The sequence below is a fragment of the Branchiostoma belcheri genome, unplaced genomic scaffold (genome assembly GCF_001625305.1).
Source record: "Branchiostoma belcheri isolate BF01 breed outbred unplaced genomic scaffold, Haploidv18h27 scaffold34, whole genome shotgun sequence".
In the NCBI taxonomy this organism is placed as follows: domain Eukaryota; kingdom Metazoa; phylum Chordata; class Leptocardii; order Amphioxiformes; family Branchiostomatidae; genus Branchiostoma; species Branchiostoma belcheri.
In genome coordinates, this window is record NW_017803954.1 from 441,094 (window position 1) to 458,035 (window position 16,942).

General features: G+C 40.8%; 1 protein-coding gene across 5 annotated transcripts in view; it reads left to right on the forward strand.

Moving 5' to 3' along the window:
• Window positions 1-16,942, forward strand: part of LOC109475554 — a 154,844-nt gene that overhangs the window by 25,023 nt on the left and 112,879 nt on the right. For 4 of the 5 annotated variants that reach the window (XM_019776214.1, XM_019776211.1, XM_019776212.1 and 1 more), the window contains exon 2: window positions 2,401-2,473. The exons of the other annotated variant lie outside the window; for it this stretch is intronic. The gene's annotated coding sequence lies outside the window, so the exon portion shown is untranslated. The remainder of the gene's footprint in view (window positions 1-2,400; window positions 2,474-16,942) is intronic. 5 annotated transcript variants of the gene reach the window in all.

Here is a 16,942-nt window from a genome sequence, read left to right on the forward strand (position 1 = left end):
GATATTATTGGAACGTAAAATTCTGCCAATTCCAATGACTGGAAAATCGCTACGATATGTATGGGACAGACGTTTAATCATGTTTTGAAAGTGTATAAAAACGTTGTAGAGTTAAAGGGATCTTGGAAAATTTTTTACCTAGGCCTCCCCCAAATTAAAATATTTTTCCTAGGCCCTCCCCCGGCTCAAAATTTTTTTCCTAGGCCCCTCCCCCTCAGACGACCGGCCCTCCCCCCCCGGTAAATATCGTACAGTCCCTAATGAAATGTGGACGTCCCCTGGGCAAGTAGGTTCCTTTTGCAAAAATGTGATTTGGTTCAACTCTGTATGATCAGGACGTAATTGGAAGGTTACCCATTACCATGTCATTGACCTATATTACATTTGAAACTGTAGATTTTCTTTCCTAGTGGTTCACTGATGTACTAATTCTGCACTGTTTGCCTTCTGCTCAGGAGATTCAGTGGGGATTTGGGGTTTGAAGCGTTTCCTGTTATGTAACTAATGTACATGGTTAACAAAATATTTACTCTCCACCTTAGTGGGTCTAATGCACTTCAAAGTGAAGGAAACTTCACTTGTGTGGACGGTGGTTCATATGGTCTGGGGTCAAGTGAACTGTGCCACCCCTTGCTAGCCTGGCTAACTCCTTGCAGGCCAGCTGCAAGTTCCTGTTGGATCTTATCTTCAAGCAGATGTTAGAAGGGACAATGTATCTATTTGTCTGAGCCTGAGGTGCCAGTTAAAGAGTTGAAGTTAAGGTAGCTATGACTTGCATTTTTAGGAAAGTAAAACAGGTCACCAATATTGTTTTCAATATGTGTGTTGGGTTCTCAAGTATATACGCGAGGATTCCCATTCATAGGACTGCATACTTTGCACATGTACTGTAGCTCTATGTCCTCATCCAAAAGGATGAATGCACTCCTAACAACTGCCAAGCTGAGTTGGATCCTGTACCCTCTGGATCCATGGAATTCGATCTATATGGAGAAGGGATGGAGGATGGCTTACTGCATGTGCCAGAGGGACAAGGCTACATCTAAAGACATTCAAAATTGGACTTGATTTTATAGAGCTGAATGCAGTTATAAATCTCATACTCAAGGTGTACCCACTGTAATTAGTTTCAACATTTAGGTAAACATTCTTTCACATTTTAAACATGAATGGCTTTCCTAACCTAGTTATACTACTTCCCTGAAAGAAATTATTGTTCCCTCAAATACCGTACAATCTAATTGGTGCATCCTTGCAGGAGTCACCTTGATGTGTTGTAATTCAAAATCAAGTCTTTCTTTCGATCCCTAATGGTCCTGATCCTCTCAGGGAAGGAACATGTATATCTAATAAATAAGTCTCACTGGAGGCAATTTGGACAGGCAGGGTTACTCACCTCTGTGGAGTTAATCTTGGAGGGATTTAATTTCCTACTTAAGGCTTTATCATCAATAGAAATCAATGGAGGTGGATCAGAAAGTGGGAAAGTTCTGGATTGTGGGGGTGGAAGGAATGGTGATTAGAGTAGAGAAGGAAACTGCAGAGAAGCAGTGTCCTTGGGTTGCAGTCCCATGGTCTAAGAGATACCAGGAGCTCCTGATGGTACAGTACCAGACACCAGACCTATAGAACATTAAGCCCAAAGTTATCCAGTGTGCTGTGTGCCTGTGAATCAGTAGCCTGGGTGCCATCCTATTTGTATGCCAGGGATCCCATACTGAGAAATTTCATAGGGGGGAGTATGGAAGTCGCAGCATACAAATAGGATGGTACCCAGGCTAGTGAATCAGGAGGGCTGTGGTATATTTTTGTTGGGAAAATGTTGGACCTGGAGTCAAGGAACTGGCCAATTTAGTTGGCCCTGTAAACAGTCTGGCACCCAGGCTAATACTGACTGGAAATTCATAGATAAGATCCTTCTTGACAGTTGGTTCCTTCACAGCCAGTCTACTTCTACTGCATCAAAATCATACAGCCTGGGACATAAGATGGATGTAACCCAGAGGTAACTGACACCAGGATTAAATCTATCTAAGCTAAATGGTGTTTATATTTGCTTCATTGAACCCAGGAGGACTGCAGAGAATGTCACTATCTGATCTTCACATCTGTTGTGATCAAAGTACTTACCCCTCTGTAATAATACTTTTTCTGATAAGAGGTGCACAGATTAGTTTTGCCACTTGGGACTGGGAACATGTTTGTGGACCTGATAGGATCTCAGGAAAAGCATATGTCATGTCAGCCCCTCACTGATAAAGTGTTGTTTATGGTGACCTTGATTATTGCCATGTGTGTTGGCTGAAGGAAGCTGGGAGTTTCTATCCAGGCATCACACGTGCAAGTAAGTACATGTAACTTTCATACTGATTTCATACCTTGTGCATATTCTCCTTTCAGGCTGAGAGTGATGGAGGCAGACGATCGGACACTCCACTATGCAGTGCCCCTACAACCCTGACCTTGGTACAAGGTAAGGTTACTACTTGTATAAAAGGCAGCACTCTATATCTTCAAAAGAACTTACAATGTAAGTGATAACCTGGAATCCAGACTGTCCAGGGCCTACTCAGGCCAGCTTCTTGGCTCAAAAGCCAACACAGCCCAAGAGGATTTTTGCCTCAATGGTGACCAGGTAACCTACATGTAACTGCCTAGGGTCAGTCCTCACACATGTTACTTGAATCACCACCAAGGGGATTCACCTGGTAAGTAGGCTCACACCCTTCTAATCAGCCATTTGCCCCAGCTCCGTCCTTATCAGCCTTCTGTGTCCAGATTTACAGCCCCTGACAGGACCGGCAGAGATGACAGGCCCCTCCCTGCCCCTCTGATTACCCCCACATGGTGCAGGCCCTCCCCAGACATGTGACTCCCAGGTGGAACTGTGATCTATGGGACAACTTTATCTTCACTGTGAAATTACATCCGGACATCCCTAAAGTAGGAAACTGGACCACACATGGACGAACTGTCATATGTTTCATATTTGATTTGAGTAAACCAGGGTAATTTTCATTCTTCTTGAAGAAAAAAATAGATGGAGTACTGTAGGAAGTTATTTCCAAGATAAATTGAATCACTATGTATCCCCCTTGATGTGACCAGTGGGAGTAAAGCTTCCTATATATGGAATCAAGAAAATCTACCTGGCAGCAGAGACAGATAATTCCTTCAAGCAATTGTGATTATTATGATGCCAATGCACATATAATGCTAAAGTAATAAAGGTAAATTGAGTCAAGTGGAAAGACTTATGGCATTTTGCTGGCTAATCTGGGTTAATTTTGGTGGGTCAGTGCCCCAAACTGGACTGGTATCTAGGATCTCCAGGGAAAAGAGCTATCTTCATCAATTATCATTAAATCTGATGTAATCTAATTCAGCTCATATGGATGCTGCTCTACCATGTTGTCCTGAGACCTCCCTTGTTGGACAACAGCAATGTATAATTGTTGATGTTCCAAAAAGTGCTTGTGCAGGAATTTGCCATTTGCAATTTTTTTTAGAAGCCAATAAATAAAAGATAGGCCAAGATAGAAAAGTTGGGCATGTAATTTTACAACAGTCTAAAACATCTTAGGGGTCCTGCATACTCTTTTCTGTAACTTGTTGTAAGCATATTTCTTAGCTTGAAAGTTTATTATTTAGTGTTGGTCTTTACTAGGACTTGGATTAGTCCAACTTTAAAATCCTGCTTCAGAAGCTGATTTCTTGTATGATAACCTAAACTCTGATCTTTAATGATGGGCAGGGCTTAGTTCAGGTCATTGAGTAGGTAATGGTTTTTTGATGGCTTTTTAATCTTGTCAAACTGTCAGATTGAGTGATCATGTACATCTGCACTGGTGTGTAGGGTAGCCATTTTGGTGCAAAGATGAACTCAAGATTTCCTAGAAAAGTAGAATTCTTGAACATTTTACAGCAAGGCTTTGAAAGTTTTGGTCATAAAAGGTGGTACCTAAAGAGCGCCCAATAAGGAAAAGTTTAGTGCGGTTTCCATGTTGTGACTCAGCACACGAATTGTTAGGCAATAAAGATTATATGCCTTATAAACAATAACTACTTCAGAACATGCTCTGGAAATTCTAGCACTATAACTATTAACCTCTGACCTTTGATGGCAGGATCTGTAATATTGCCAGAACTTCCAGGTAGTTTTTCACATCTGCTGACAGTCGACCAATTCCCAGGGGCAAGTCTAAGTCATTTCTATGGATTTCTCTCTGTGCTGATGATCCTGTGGATATACAGTGTATGTTATCGGTTACCCTTGTTGCTTCGCTGAATACAACAACTCTGCTAGATAAAATCATGACTCATCAAAACGTCAACTTCTTGTCCCCATCATTTTGTTGTTCCACAGAGGTTTCCCTGCTATCCCATGAATCTGATGGTTTGATTGATGTGATCATTAGCTCATCATCCTAACTTAATAACTTTTGCTTCTTTTGCAATTTCTGGCTCATCGGATGATTATTGGCTCATTGCTGATGTGGGCTGGCGACAAACAGTTGGCCCACCAACCATCAAAATTGACCCCTTGATCTCCAGGAATGACTTTTTGATGTTTTACAAAATTGTAGAAAACATGAGTAAACCTGTTATGTGATGTATCTAGGTCAAACAGCTCTTCTCTCCTTATGGGACAGATAGAAGTGGCGGCAACATCATCCTGGCTCAGGCCATTGTAATATCATTTATTGGTTATCAAACATTTTCAGCAAAATTCAAGCACTGGATTTACTCTTTCGTTCTGTAGCATAAAGCCATTATTGGTGACATTAGCACATGCATTGATATCCCATCAGTCTGACCCCTCCAAAAGTGAAATCTTGCTCTTTTTTTGCTCTTTTTAGCAAGTGTGTGACGATACTCACATCCAAGTTTCTCATTTGCCTTTTCTCTGTTCCATCTGATACGTGGCCACCAGAAGTTGTAATTTATAAAATTGTAAGCATGTCGTGTTGTAATTTTTTCCCTTGCATATACAACACAAAACCAAATCCAAGGTATTTCCTGCATCCCTCTCAGAAAAAAGGAGAGTAAAATGCAAGCATTAACATATTCAAAGGACATTATATTCCAATAATGCCTTATCAGGAGGTGTTGCACACCACCTGTACTGGGTCTCTGCTGCAGAGTTAAACATGGACGGAGACACTTTATCAGATAGTGGGACTTTCCTATTTAACAGGAGATTAGGACTCTTTCTGTGATACCACAAGATCTGGTACAGATCTCAACACTCAATCTCAGCAGAGTTGTACAGGTTAAGCCTGTGGATTTATTAGTGATTTGCAGATTTAGATACTAGTAAGTCTTATGAAGTACAGCAGATGGGTTATCTTCTTACAGATACAACATGTCAAAACAAAGGAAACATAGCTAGCAATCCCCAAATGCAGTGTAAAGAACATTACACCATACAGCTACAGCTGTCATGATTCTGGTCATTGCTACTTACATTGAAATGTTTTATCAACCATGACCACAGTTTTGACTTACTTGTATAAAACATTACTTATGTTATTTGCACATAGACCCTGGTGTAATTTTACAGGTTGCTATACAGGGATGCACGATGTTTTACAATTCTATACGACTTCTGTTCCATAACCATGTAAATCAAAAATAGCTGAAAACCCAAAGGACTTTGCACTGGCCTTGGCAGATTGACTGTACAAAGTTTTACAAATTGGTTGAGTGAGCTTAAAAAGTTTGTATCACAAAAGCTCAGGCATGGAGAAATGTCAGAAATCTGTTCTGTTGACAAACCAGAGTTATGATGGAGTAGGGCCTGCAGAAGCAATCAATAGCGGGAGCAGCGCTGCACTTGGAACAGGTTTGAGAGATGGATGCTTAGCTTGGGGACACAAATACCAATTCTCCATCCCAGCCCGCAGCTAAACATGTACCGGCCTAAATTAGATCTCCTGTGTACTGCCTGGGGTGCCAGGTACAGCACGCTTTCTCAAGTACGTCTTGACAGCCACCACGTGCAGGGACAAGCCAATGTGGTTAGGGGCAGAGGGCAGATCGGGAAAGGTAAATACAGGTAGCTTTTCGGGAAGTGATATACCCTGGCATGATGGTTCCAAACCTTTTTAGGGGAATGGGAATTTTCATATTTCAGTTTCTTCAGTTGTTATCAGTATCTTTCTAATTGAAGATGCCAGGCATGCACCTGGTCAGAGGCTGTCCTACCTTTATTTGAAGGTCATTAGCTATGGTATGAAATGAAACACCCCCAATGTTGGTTGTGATTTAACAAATCTCAAACACATTCTGTAAGGAAAACAAGTAAAATATAGAATCCTGGAATGTGAGGCACAATTACTAATTAGAAATGTCATTCTGAGCTTAACTCATGGGCAAGTTGTATCCTGATTTTGGATCATTATGAAATATTTATTCATCAATGACAGTTCAAACTCCCTAAGTTGTATAATCTTTAAAACTTTAAAGACACATGAAGCAGTTAACATTCAGAATAAATAACATCCTCAGGGTGAAAGGAAGCTGAGGCATGCTGTGCTGAGTCGTGATGAATGAAAATGTCTTTAGCCTGAGGTTCACCCTTCCTAAGAAACTTGCTAAGATTGTGTAAGAATTTCTTTCCCTATCATCACCCCTAGTAGAAGGAAAATCCACAAAGATTTTGGGACTGGAGTGCTCCGCTGTTAAAAAATTTTGTGTAGCTCCCTCCATTAACATTCTTTAGTCCAAGGCAAAAAAAGCAAAGGACAAAAAGGCAAGTGATTTTTTTTTTTTTTTATAAAAAGTAAACTTTATTCACACAACAACATCATAACAATACATTGCAAATGAACTGACAGTTGGTTTCATATTCGTGAGCACAAAGTTGCTTACGATTTTCCTGAAGTTTTCGGTTTACAAAACATGTAGTATACATTGTTTACAACATGGTAAGCAACGTTTAAACAGGTTTAAATTAAGCCTCTCACGGAACATTCATTTTCATATAATATCCGTATACTACCCTTGTATTCACCATATTTATACTTACAAATTGAAAATTTGCCAAAGGCAAGTGATAATGAGAAAATGGCTGAGTCTATGTACTTCAGCTCAGACCTCTAGCAGGAAGAGGATGAAACCTGTTCTACCAAAGTTTTGCCCAGAACAAGTTATTTTCTTTGATATGCCGTCATATCTCACATTAAGTGCTTACAATTTGCCCTTCTTCTTTTTTCAGGCAACTTGTTCCTTGAGTGCCATGATTGTTATGCTATAAATTTTCTCTATGACATTTTCAAATGTGATATCATGTCAACCTAATAACTTGGTTCAGGGAAGAAAATGAAATGTAGTGCTCTGTTAATGTGATTTAAACGTTATAAGTAAGGTTAGGCCATTACTGCTCTGTAGCTGGGACATACATGTATCTCAGTATCTGGATTCAGATTATTTGTGGATACTACTACATGTATACGGTTGTCCTGTACATGTTCAAATGATATTGGCTCCTCCTCCTACTATGCTGGGACATAGGCCTCTATTCCCAGCCATAAAACCATAACATTATAAGAGATTCAGACATGTTCATGACTGTAGAATCGGTGTGTTGAAATGTCCACAGTTTTTTCTCTCAGGTTTTCAGGTGTTTTTTTGTGCCTTAGCCAAAGAGTTGACAAATATCGTGTCCGTGTGTGGACTTGGCCCAGTGTCAACCACCCTTCCCTATTGTGTCCATAAAACCAATCATCAGCACTTGGTAGTTACCATTACCTCCCGTCACTGACACACCCCGACCTGACGTGGTCAGAGGTCGGCTGTAATACAGGTGTCCTGCCATTCCCACCAGATTGTGCGGATGGAATGGATGCTGGTCGTGTCCCCGAAACGACACGGGGATCATCCGTGGGAAATCCGCAGACGGATGGACCGTTTTGGGCCGTGCTAAATGGCTATCAACAGTCCTACTGGACAAGGCGGCTGTGCCTTCGATGAATTGATGCGCTGGTCGAGCTTCATGTTCACATGTCAATGCTGTCAATTTGCCTTAAACGAGGGCATTGCTCAAATGACCTGCTTCTTTCTGGCTTGTGCTGATGGTATTGGGGGGACTATTGCGGCAGAAATAACCAAGGAACATGAAGGCTTTGAGGGGAGCTTAGGAGAATATGTGGATGACATTTCTTGGCTTATTTTTTTCCATGTATGTACCTGGACATGTGTACATGTAACGTTACACCATACAGTTTTAAGATTCAGACACGACAAAGGCATATAAAAAAGACATGAAACAGGTGCCAGCAGTATATTGGTAGAATTGGACTGCAGTGGTTGAAGTATGTTAGCAACCATAAAGGGTAATGCATTGGTACCGCAATGCGCAATCCGACAGTGGAGCAGGTCCAGTTTACATGATCCATCCTTTTTACTACCACCAACATTCCCTCTGGTGTCCGTTGTTCTTCATCTACCATTTTCTTTCTAAAATCTTGCTCAAAAACTATTTTTCTGAGGAAAAATGTAGGAGATAAATTTCTCCATTTTTACTTACATACACGTACTAGTATATGGCAATCACACTGGTCCGTCCAGCAATCACACTGGTCCGTCCCCACTGTTATTTTTACGTTTGGTATTTACAGTGTAATGAAGTCATTAACTCACTGCTTAACTGTCACTTGGAGAGCTTGGCAGCTCAATGTTGAGTCCTTAACCAATTCAGAAACTGACCCTACGTGCCAACAATGCTTCTCAGGTAATACTCATATTATGAGAACGAATAATAAAATAGCACCTTTGCCTGAACAGAAAGATTACAGTACAAAGTAGCTGATGTTTTCTAGTGTTGACCAAGTGTGTACTTGTTCAGTCGTATGGTTTGATGGCGTGGATGTGCTATAGATAACCTCCGTTTTATGGCTGTAACTCACCATAGATGATAGCCTCTCTCATTGTTTCTGCATGCCCATCTATAAGTGATCGCGTGAAAGTACCTTATTTAATACATTTGCCTGGCAACAGCTATATGCGTACGCATTCACTTTAATGTCACTTCCACTCCATGATGGGAGAGCTATTATTGTCGTTCAGTTGGAAACTGGTTGTAGAAGTCACCGTAAGTAGAAGTTGCTAGGGGAAGTAGATTGCTTTGGGGCTGTAGGAGATGAATCTCAAGTCTTTTGGGTTATGTTATATTGGGTTGAGTTCCAACATAATATACACATTCAGGAAGCAGCTTTTATTTTGTGTTATCGGTGTATAGATTTTTGTGTCTTAAGGGATCGTTGCTTACTGAGGTGAAAGGCCATTTTGGGTTGTAAAATACTATAAAAAGAAGTCAAGACTGTTTATATGGTACTTTCAGTATATACAGGTGTAATGCCTGCATTTGGATTCCACATGATGTTTAAACAATAAGTACCCAACAAATACACTTCCATCTACCTCCACCAAGGAGTAATACCTTAGGATAAATTAAGAAGTTATTAGGCTTTTATGATTTCAATAGATTGATTCAATTTAAGTCTTTGCCCAAGCAAAAAATTTTGAGACCCATTGAAAGTTGAAACATTAAGAAACTGTAGATGTAAGCATACTTTCTTACATATGGAACAATGTGTTTAGATGGTCTGTTTCCTGTCCTCCTAAAGATGCGGAAACATTTTTCAATTTGCAGTGAGGCGCAACAGTAATAAAGTGGGCAGAGTTATTGGTCCCACATGATTCATCTGCCAGCTCTGCTGTTAGTTGAATGGGGACATCGTGAAGTCGTTGGGATATGTTCCTGGGAAGACCTCAGTGTAATGATAATGGCTCCGCTATTAGGAATTATTGCAATCTCTGGAGAAACGGTGTGGAACACATTGCCACGGAAACGACCGAGAGAAGACGTAATGTTGATAGGGTCAGTGGGCACCGTTACCGACCCATGTGATTTAGGAACACATCTGCCAGAGTGGGAGAAGCCTTGTCCAGGAATATTCAAGCTTGAAAGGTATTGGGTCTTTTGGAGGAGCTGTGTCAGAAAATTTCTTAAGAAATGCGATCTTTTATCTTCTATGTGTTTTTACCTGCTGATAGTTTTAGTCTTTCCACCAACAGGTAGACTCCAGAACAGATCATTTATTCAGTCTATCCCTACTTGATCTGAGGACTGGACGTATTGTTTTGGGTGGCTGAGCTATGGGTTTTTGTATCCTATTAAAATAGGTTGATAGCACGTGGGTGGGGGTAGACTGGCTGGGAGCCAGCAACATGGGAGAAGTTATAAGGCCAAAGCTTGCATGCTTCTCAGATATCTGAATCCAAGTAAGGAATGTAAGTTTAAGTATATTTTTTATTGTCTATTGACAAAGCAACAGGTGATAGAATGCTCTGAAGGAGAGCAAATTGTACAGAATTATGCCATATGATATACCAGTACTTTTCAGAAGAGTGAAATCAGCCAACCATATTATATTATTTTATGACATTAGCACCAAGCTTTCCTAGTATTTGACATCTGATAGAATTTGCTGCTTGTGTCAGACAAAAATTTGGACCATTCAGACATACTTGGCAGGCACAAATTGACACATTCCTGCATAGAGGAGATTGAAATGTGATTAAACCACACTGGAGGATTATCCCTGGTATAATTTTTCCACTCCTTGAAATTGGGAGGTCGGACGAAAATCAAGAACTGGCAAATGCCCTGGCCTTATGTCATCTTGTATCAGCAATTTTTCCAACATGTTCCAAAGTGTGTCAGATGTCACTGACCCCTGGGTCAACCTCCTACATTAGGTGATCAGACCATCATTCCTCTTGCCTCTGCTAAATTACTGCCAAGAATTGACATAAGTTTTCAAATTGATCTTGTTTGGAGGTCATCTCTCATTTCAAGGTGTCAGACACGATTGCTCAAGCAGAGCTTGATTGCATGGTTCTCATTTATTACTTTTTTGGCGTGACTTTTCATTTGGAGGATGAGAGGACTGATCCCTTCCGCCAGGGAGACATTTTTTTGGTGCTGAAAAACGAAAGTGTTACGCTGTCATTAGAGGTTCCTGCCAGCAAAAAATCAGCCATCTAATCTTACCAGCAATTTTACAGTAACGTTAGCTACAAAATATTTGAAGCTCCTTGTTAAGATTAGATATAGCATCCAATAGAAGTCTTTGTACTGAAGAGTTTCAAACCTGTTTGAAAGTAACCCAGGATTACCCATTTCATGAGTCAATCTGCAATTTTATTTACCAGGGTTAGCATACTGTGCCAGATCAAGGACATTCTATGGCCAGATGCTGTACTGGGTTGGGGTATAGAGACTAAGTTATTGAATTGGCTTGGCCTAGAATTGGCGAAAAGATCTATAGCCTCCCCTCTAAAGGTACTAATGGAATAGCCCGCAAGGCCCAACTCAAATGCAGTAAATGTCTCGTAGTTGACTGTAGGGGAAAGAATATCCCGCCATTGCCAACCAAAGTCCCCCTGAATACAGCATTCCTCCAAGCTCAATAGATAGCTCTGCCCGGTGCCCACATTTCTTTGCTGTCTGCCGAGTTTACTCAATCAAAGAGACATTTGTCCCAATCTATGTCATTTGTCACCAGGTATTCCCAATTCCTTCCCAACCCTCTCTCTACTTACAGCCAGCCCAGAACTTAATTTAAACTGGTATCATCAATCGATACATTCCCAAGGTGACGCGGCAACATTGAACCTGAGTTTGATTTTTGGGTTGGCTGAATCTGGAGTTATACATGATGGGTTGCTGCACCTCTAAAACTTTGCTCTTGTGAAAGTTTTTTTTTCTATTGGAAAGTTTAGAAGTACAAATGTATGTATACTATTACTATGATATACATTGTAGAATGAATGGACACTACCTTATATCATGTTCCATGGTAGACGCTATCCGTTTTTTGTACATGGCTAAGTTCCTACAAATGACACATTGTACTTGTAATGAATTTCCCCATCTTGCCTTTTTACCTGATAGATTATAACAAGAACTTTATCGTGAGGTGGCAATCAAGGCTCTAGCAAAATCTGTGACTCAACGCTGTTATAGCTCCCCATGTGAAAAGTAAGTTTCCATTTGTGGACTTATACATCTTAGCCTGAAGCATCAGAAAGACTACTTTGTGTGCTTTCACCATCTACAGCAGTGGCATGAAAATGAGCTGAGGCGGTACAGTGTGACAACATGCCAAAAGTCCCTGTGGCTTCCCCAAAAGTTTTCACTGCTGGAATTTATCACTATTTTGTAACCATCGCTCACTTGAAGCAACTGGAGACTGTTTCTGTATTTACGCCTGCATCTAGAATTGAATTCGGCTGTGGGGGAGGATTAAAAGGCACAACACACATGTGCATGCACAGAAAGCAGAAATCTTGTCTATCCATCATCTAGTTATATCATACTAGTATGGTATGGTATGAATTTACCACAGGAAGACCTGCTACATGTAAGTTAGAGATTACTTTGCTGGCTTTGAAATGTTAGTTTCTGAAAACATTTGGGGAAATATTCAAAATTTTCAGTATTCTTCAATTATCGCTGCATATGGCCAATTTTGCCTTGGGAAAGGTTTGGGCTCTCACAGTGCAAACCACAGATATCATACAAACTATAACTACAAAGTTCATTTTTATTTTGTACCAGTGCCCAGTTTCCCACTAAACACAGTGCAATGCATCACCTCTGCCTCTAACCAAGTGTCCTTTGTGGCTATGATAGAAACTTTTGAAATCAATTTCACTGGAGCTCATCAGTCAAACCTGACACTCACTGACAGGGAATAAGGTGTCCTACAAGATAAATTTTCAGGACTACTAAGCGTAATACATCATCAAGTTGGGTCAAAGGCTAGGTCATGTAGCTGTTGCTGGGCAAAAAAAGAGAGGAAAGGCTGGGGTGTCGCTTTGGTCTTCCCGCACGTCCTGTGGGGACTACAAATTTTTGAAATGTTGTGTGACAGAGAATGTGTGCATTAGGAAAGTTAACCTGTAAGTTTAGAAGAAAGTACATAGTTTTGCTAATTAAGGATAAATAAATAGACATTTAAATGAGAAGTTTATGTCAGTGTTCCTATCTGTAGCATTGGTTTACTAATAACAGGCTTGGAGCCAGAAGCCATTGGTACCATCTGTATGTCTGCCATCTCAATCAAAAGAAATCTTAATATTGCATCATCTCATTCTTCCACCATAGATCAGTAAAAGAGGGCTTTTCTTTTGTCATTACATGTATTACGAGGAATAAGAGCCATGCTTTGAACAGACATAAGCTGAAGATATATCTGCAGAAACGGACTTTGTACTTGTATATCAGAGAGAAATACGGTCCAATCAAAGAACTGTAGACATGAAGCCGATGAGGAAGAACTGAAAGGCTTGCCTTGAACTCCAGCTGTGATGTTTGCAGATGTATAAGCTGCCTGTAGGGTCTGAAGAAGGTTATTCTGTATTTCACAGTAAGCAGTGCTGTAAATTAGATAAATGTTGTGATAGTTTTGGAGGCATGAATCGATGAATGAAAACTACAGGGCCTGCCTGCAGCCAGCCCAACAAGACATAAAACATCATCTGTGTTGATGAGCTCACAGGACCTACGGGGCTGCAAAATCTAGGTTTTCTGCCACCCATTTAAAGGCCATAAATCAATAGAAGTAATGCTTCCTATACTAGTGATCCAATCAGTTTTGAGACAAGAAAAGTATTCAAAAAAGTTCATCCAAATTACTTTTTGTTTCCTTTGGCAAGGACATGTTTTATGCTGTAGAGAAGTAACAGTTACATGTAGATCTATTACCTAATCAGAGGAAAGTTTGCTGAAGTATACAGCATACAGCAAAACCACCCAAAGTTCCTGTAACTGCTAAGTCTTGAGCCAGGTGCCCTGTAGCCTGTATGTCCCTAAATCAAACAGGTGCATCTTTGAGCTTTGACTAGCAGGGAGGGCAATGATTACAACAGTAATGTAAAAGCAGCCACAGAAATGGGAGTTTATTACAACATGTTAAGATATATTGCCTCATCAGAGAAAACTTTTGTCAGCATCAATCATGGTTTGCCTGAAACATTTCAAGTTGCAAAGACTTAATGAAGCAGATGTTATAAGGACATTCCCTGGAGACGCTATGTCTGACAATTTTTTTTGCAAACATGGCAGAACATGTTATGATACGGGTAGTAGCATTTCACAATGTACTGTACAGGCCCATTTTTTTTTACAATTTCATAGCAATTTCACCTTCATTCAGATCATCTGTGTTAACGTTGTTAGGTAAGGTAATACACTTTGATCCCAAAAACAAGCTTACCGGTACCTTACCTATTTTTGATCGTACACTCCATAGTACACCTCAGTATGCCTTGGTAGTTGACCATTCAATACTACTAGTGCTGACATGATTACTTGTCCAGAAAAGTGACCTCGGGAGTGGGTTAGAGGTACCTTGAAGTCCATACTGCATGCTATCAGAGGGTTACAGTGACTACAGGATTTTCATCTGATATTTACTCCTGAATTCCTCTACAAACTGCCCACTTACTACCACCTGGCCTGGCACATGCTGGGTTACCTTCAGGTGACTATCAATTAACTTAAAATCCCCTCCTACCCACCATTAGGACATTTAACACACGCTTTATTGTCTTTGTTGTCTTCAAAGATGCAAGAGATGTTCAAAAAGACTGCCTACCAACAAAAGACGAGTTTGGTAGATTTATGACCTAATCATGTGAAAGTTTAGAGGACATGAATCGATGCACGACAACTGCGGGGAGGCATGAGGAGAAGATGTAATTAGGATTCATGGGTGGACAGAGCTCGCATGTCCTCAGGAGAGTCAGAGAAATAAGGATGGCATTTGTCACTACTGGTTCTCACAGTTACTGGGGTTCCTCTAATCCATGAATGAGGTGTGCAAAAATGAGTTTAACTCCAAGTTAATTGTATTGAGAGAAGGTTCTCTCCCATGTTATGTTAATGTCAAGCTCGTTTTGATGTCAAGCACTTGGTTGAAATAGCTTGCAAAGCAGAGACTCCCTACTGTTGGTTGGAAAATTTTGTTTGTATGCATTTATTTCGATGGCAGGAGCATCTTGTAATGTTGTCATTCCTCTGAGTTTTTTTTGCAGCTAAGAGTCTAGACCACTTTTTTCTAGCATAGGTACCATCCTAGTAGCATGGGGAAGAGATAAAGGAAAAATCATGAAAATCTAATCGATGGATGGATAGATGGATAGATGGATGGATGGATGGATGGATGGATGGATGGATGGATGGATGGATGGATGGATGGATGGATGGATGGATGGATGGATGGATGGATGAATGGATGGATGGATGGATGGATAGCCTGAGTTTCAGCCTCCCACTCCCGAAGAGCTTCTGTCCACTCCCCAAGATCCACTACCGGCATTGGATCTTGGGGAGCGGACGAAAGCTTAAAAGGCTGACACTCAGGCTAATGGATGGAAGAATGAATGAATGAATGAATAAAACACATGGTATACATTGAAAACATCTGTCCATTGATTCTACCAAGGGCATTTTATCATATATAACCTCCTCGATTCTACCTATTGTCCCCTCCAGCAAAGATTCATTTTGAGTGCAGGTACAGGATATGTATGTATGTTGCCCTGGCAGTCCTGTACAGGTGGTGTCATATAGCTGTGGGCTCCAGTACTGCTCACCTATACACAGGTGACCTTAGCATTTACTTGTGAAAGACGTCCCCTGCCATGAATGGTAAGTCGTGGGACAGCAAACTGCTTCGGTAGCCTGGAGCACAAAGTGCAGAAGAAACGGGGGAAGCTCAGAGAGGCCGATGTTACTCTATTTATAAAATGTCAATACTGTGGAGAGTGTCTAAGGTGCCTGTTCCTGCCAGCAATCAATTACTGACACATCTGCTACAGGTGTGGGCATGGAAGAATAAATCGGGAGTCTTTCTATGCAGGCTCTTCTTTCGGGTCCAGGAAAAAATGAGGCCAGCTGACAAGAGACACTTCTTTCTCCTTCTATATAAGCATGTCAAACTCTTGAACTGAGGAAACTGATGTTACTGGTAAATACTAATATGATGGTGAATCATGAATGAATGATGGAAGGAGCAAGCAAGCAAGTGAGCTTGGCTTTACTGGTACCGTACATTGGAACAGCCCGTAGCCATCACAAAATCCTTCACAAATGCCTCTTACTAAATACCAAGGACTTTTAGCTCTGAGAAAATTGTAGGACACCAAGTCAGTGAAGTGGAATTCCCCCAATCAAGGAGGAGCATGTTAGAGCTTTCTATGAAACACGAACACATGCAACGTGACAGGAAACGTCATTTCAGATGTCATTAGCACAAGCGGATGTTCTGTCCTCAAAAAAAAAAATCAAGTACAGGTGTTTTGTGCTCATATATGTTTCACAAAAGCACGAAGACTGATTAACTTTTATAGAGCACTGTCACGCACAAAAAAGTCTCATCTGTCCAATGAACCTCTTATGAGCAAATGACATCTTATTGCCAGCTTAGTTGGCTAAGAGTCGACTAAATATATCAGTACGGCCTCATCATGCAGAACACGTAATTGGCCGCAGGCTAATAAGAGCTGACGTTAGAAACACGAGAAGCTTCTTAGAAGATGAAAAGAAAGCAGAAATCAAATTGGTATTGGAAGGTGGAGGCAGATGGTCCAGAAGATGGAGATGTACAAACTATGGATAGAAGTAGCACAGTGAAACCTACAACTAGTACAAGTGACCAACTGACCAATGTGACTACTTTTTGGTAGTTCCTTTATAATAGACAATTTTCCTAATGACACACGCATTAAGAATCCGGTACACCTGTCCACACAGACCAGATTTTATTGGTCTCTTGAGCTAGTGGTCAGCAAGACTGTCCAAGAAAATGTCTCCACCAGAGAAGGTTAGCCCATTCTCCATACATCAATGGCTGGATTTGGACCTCTC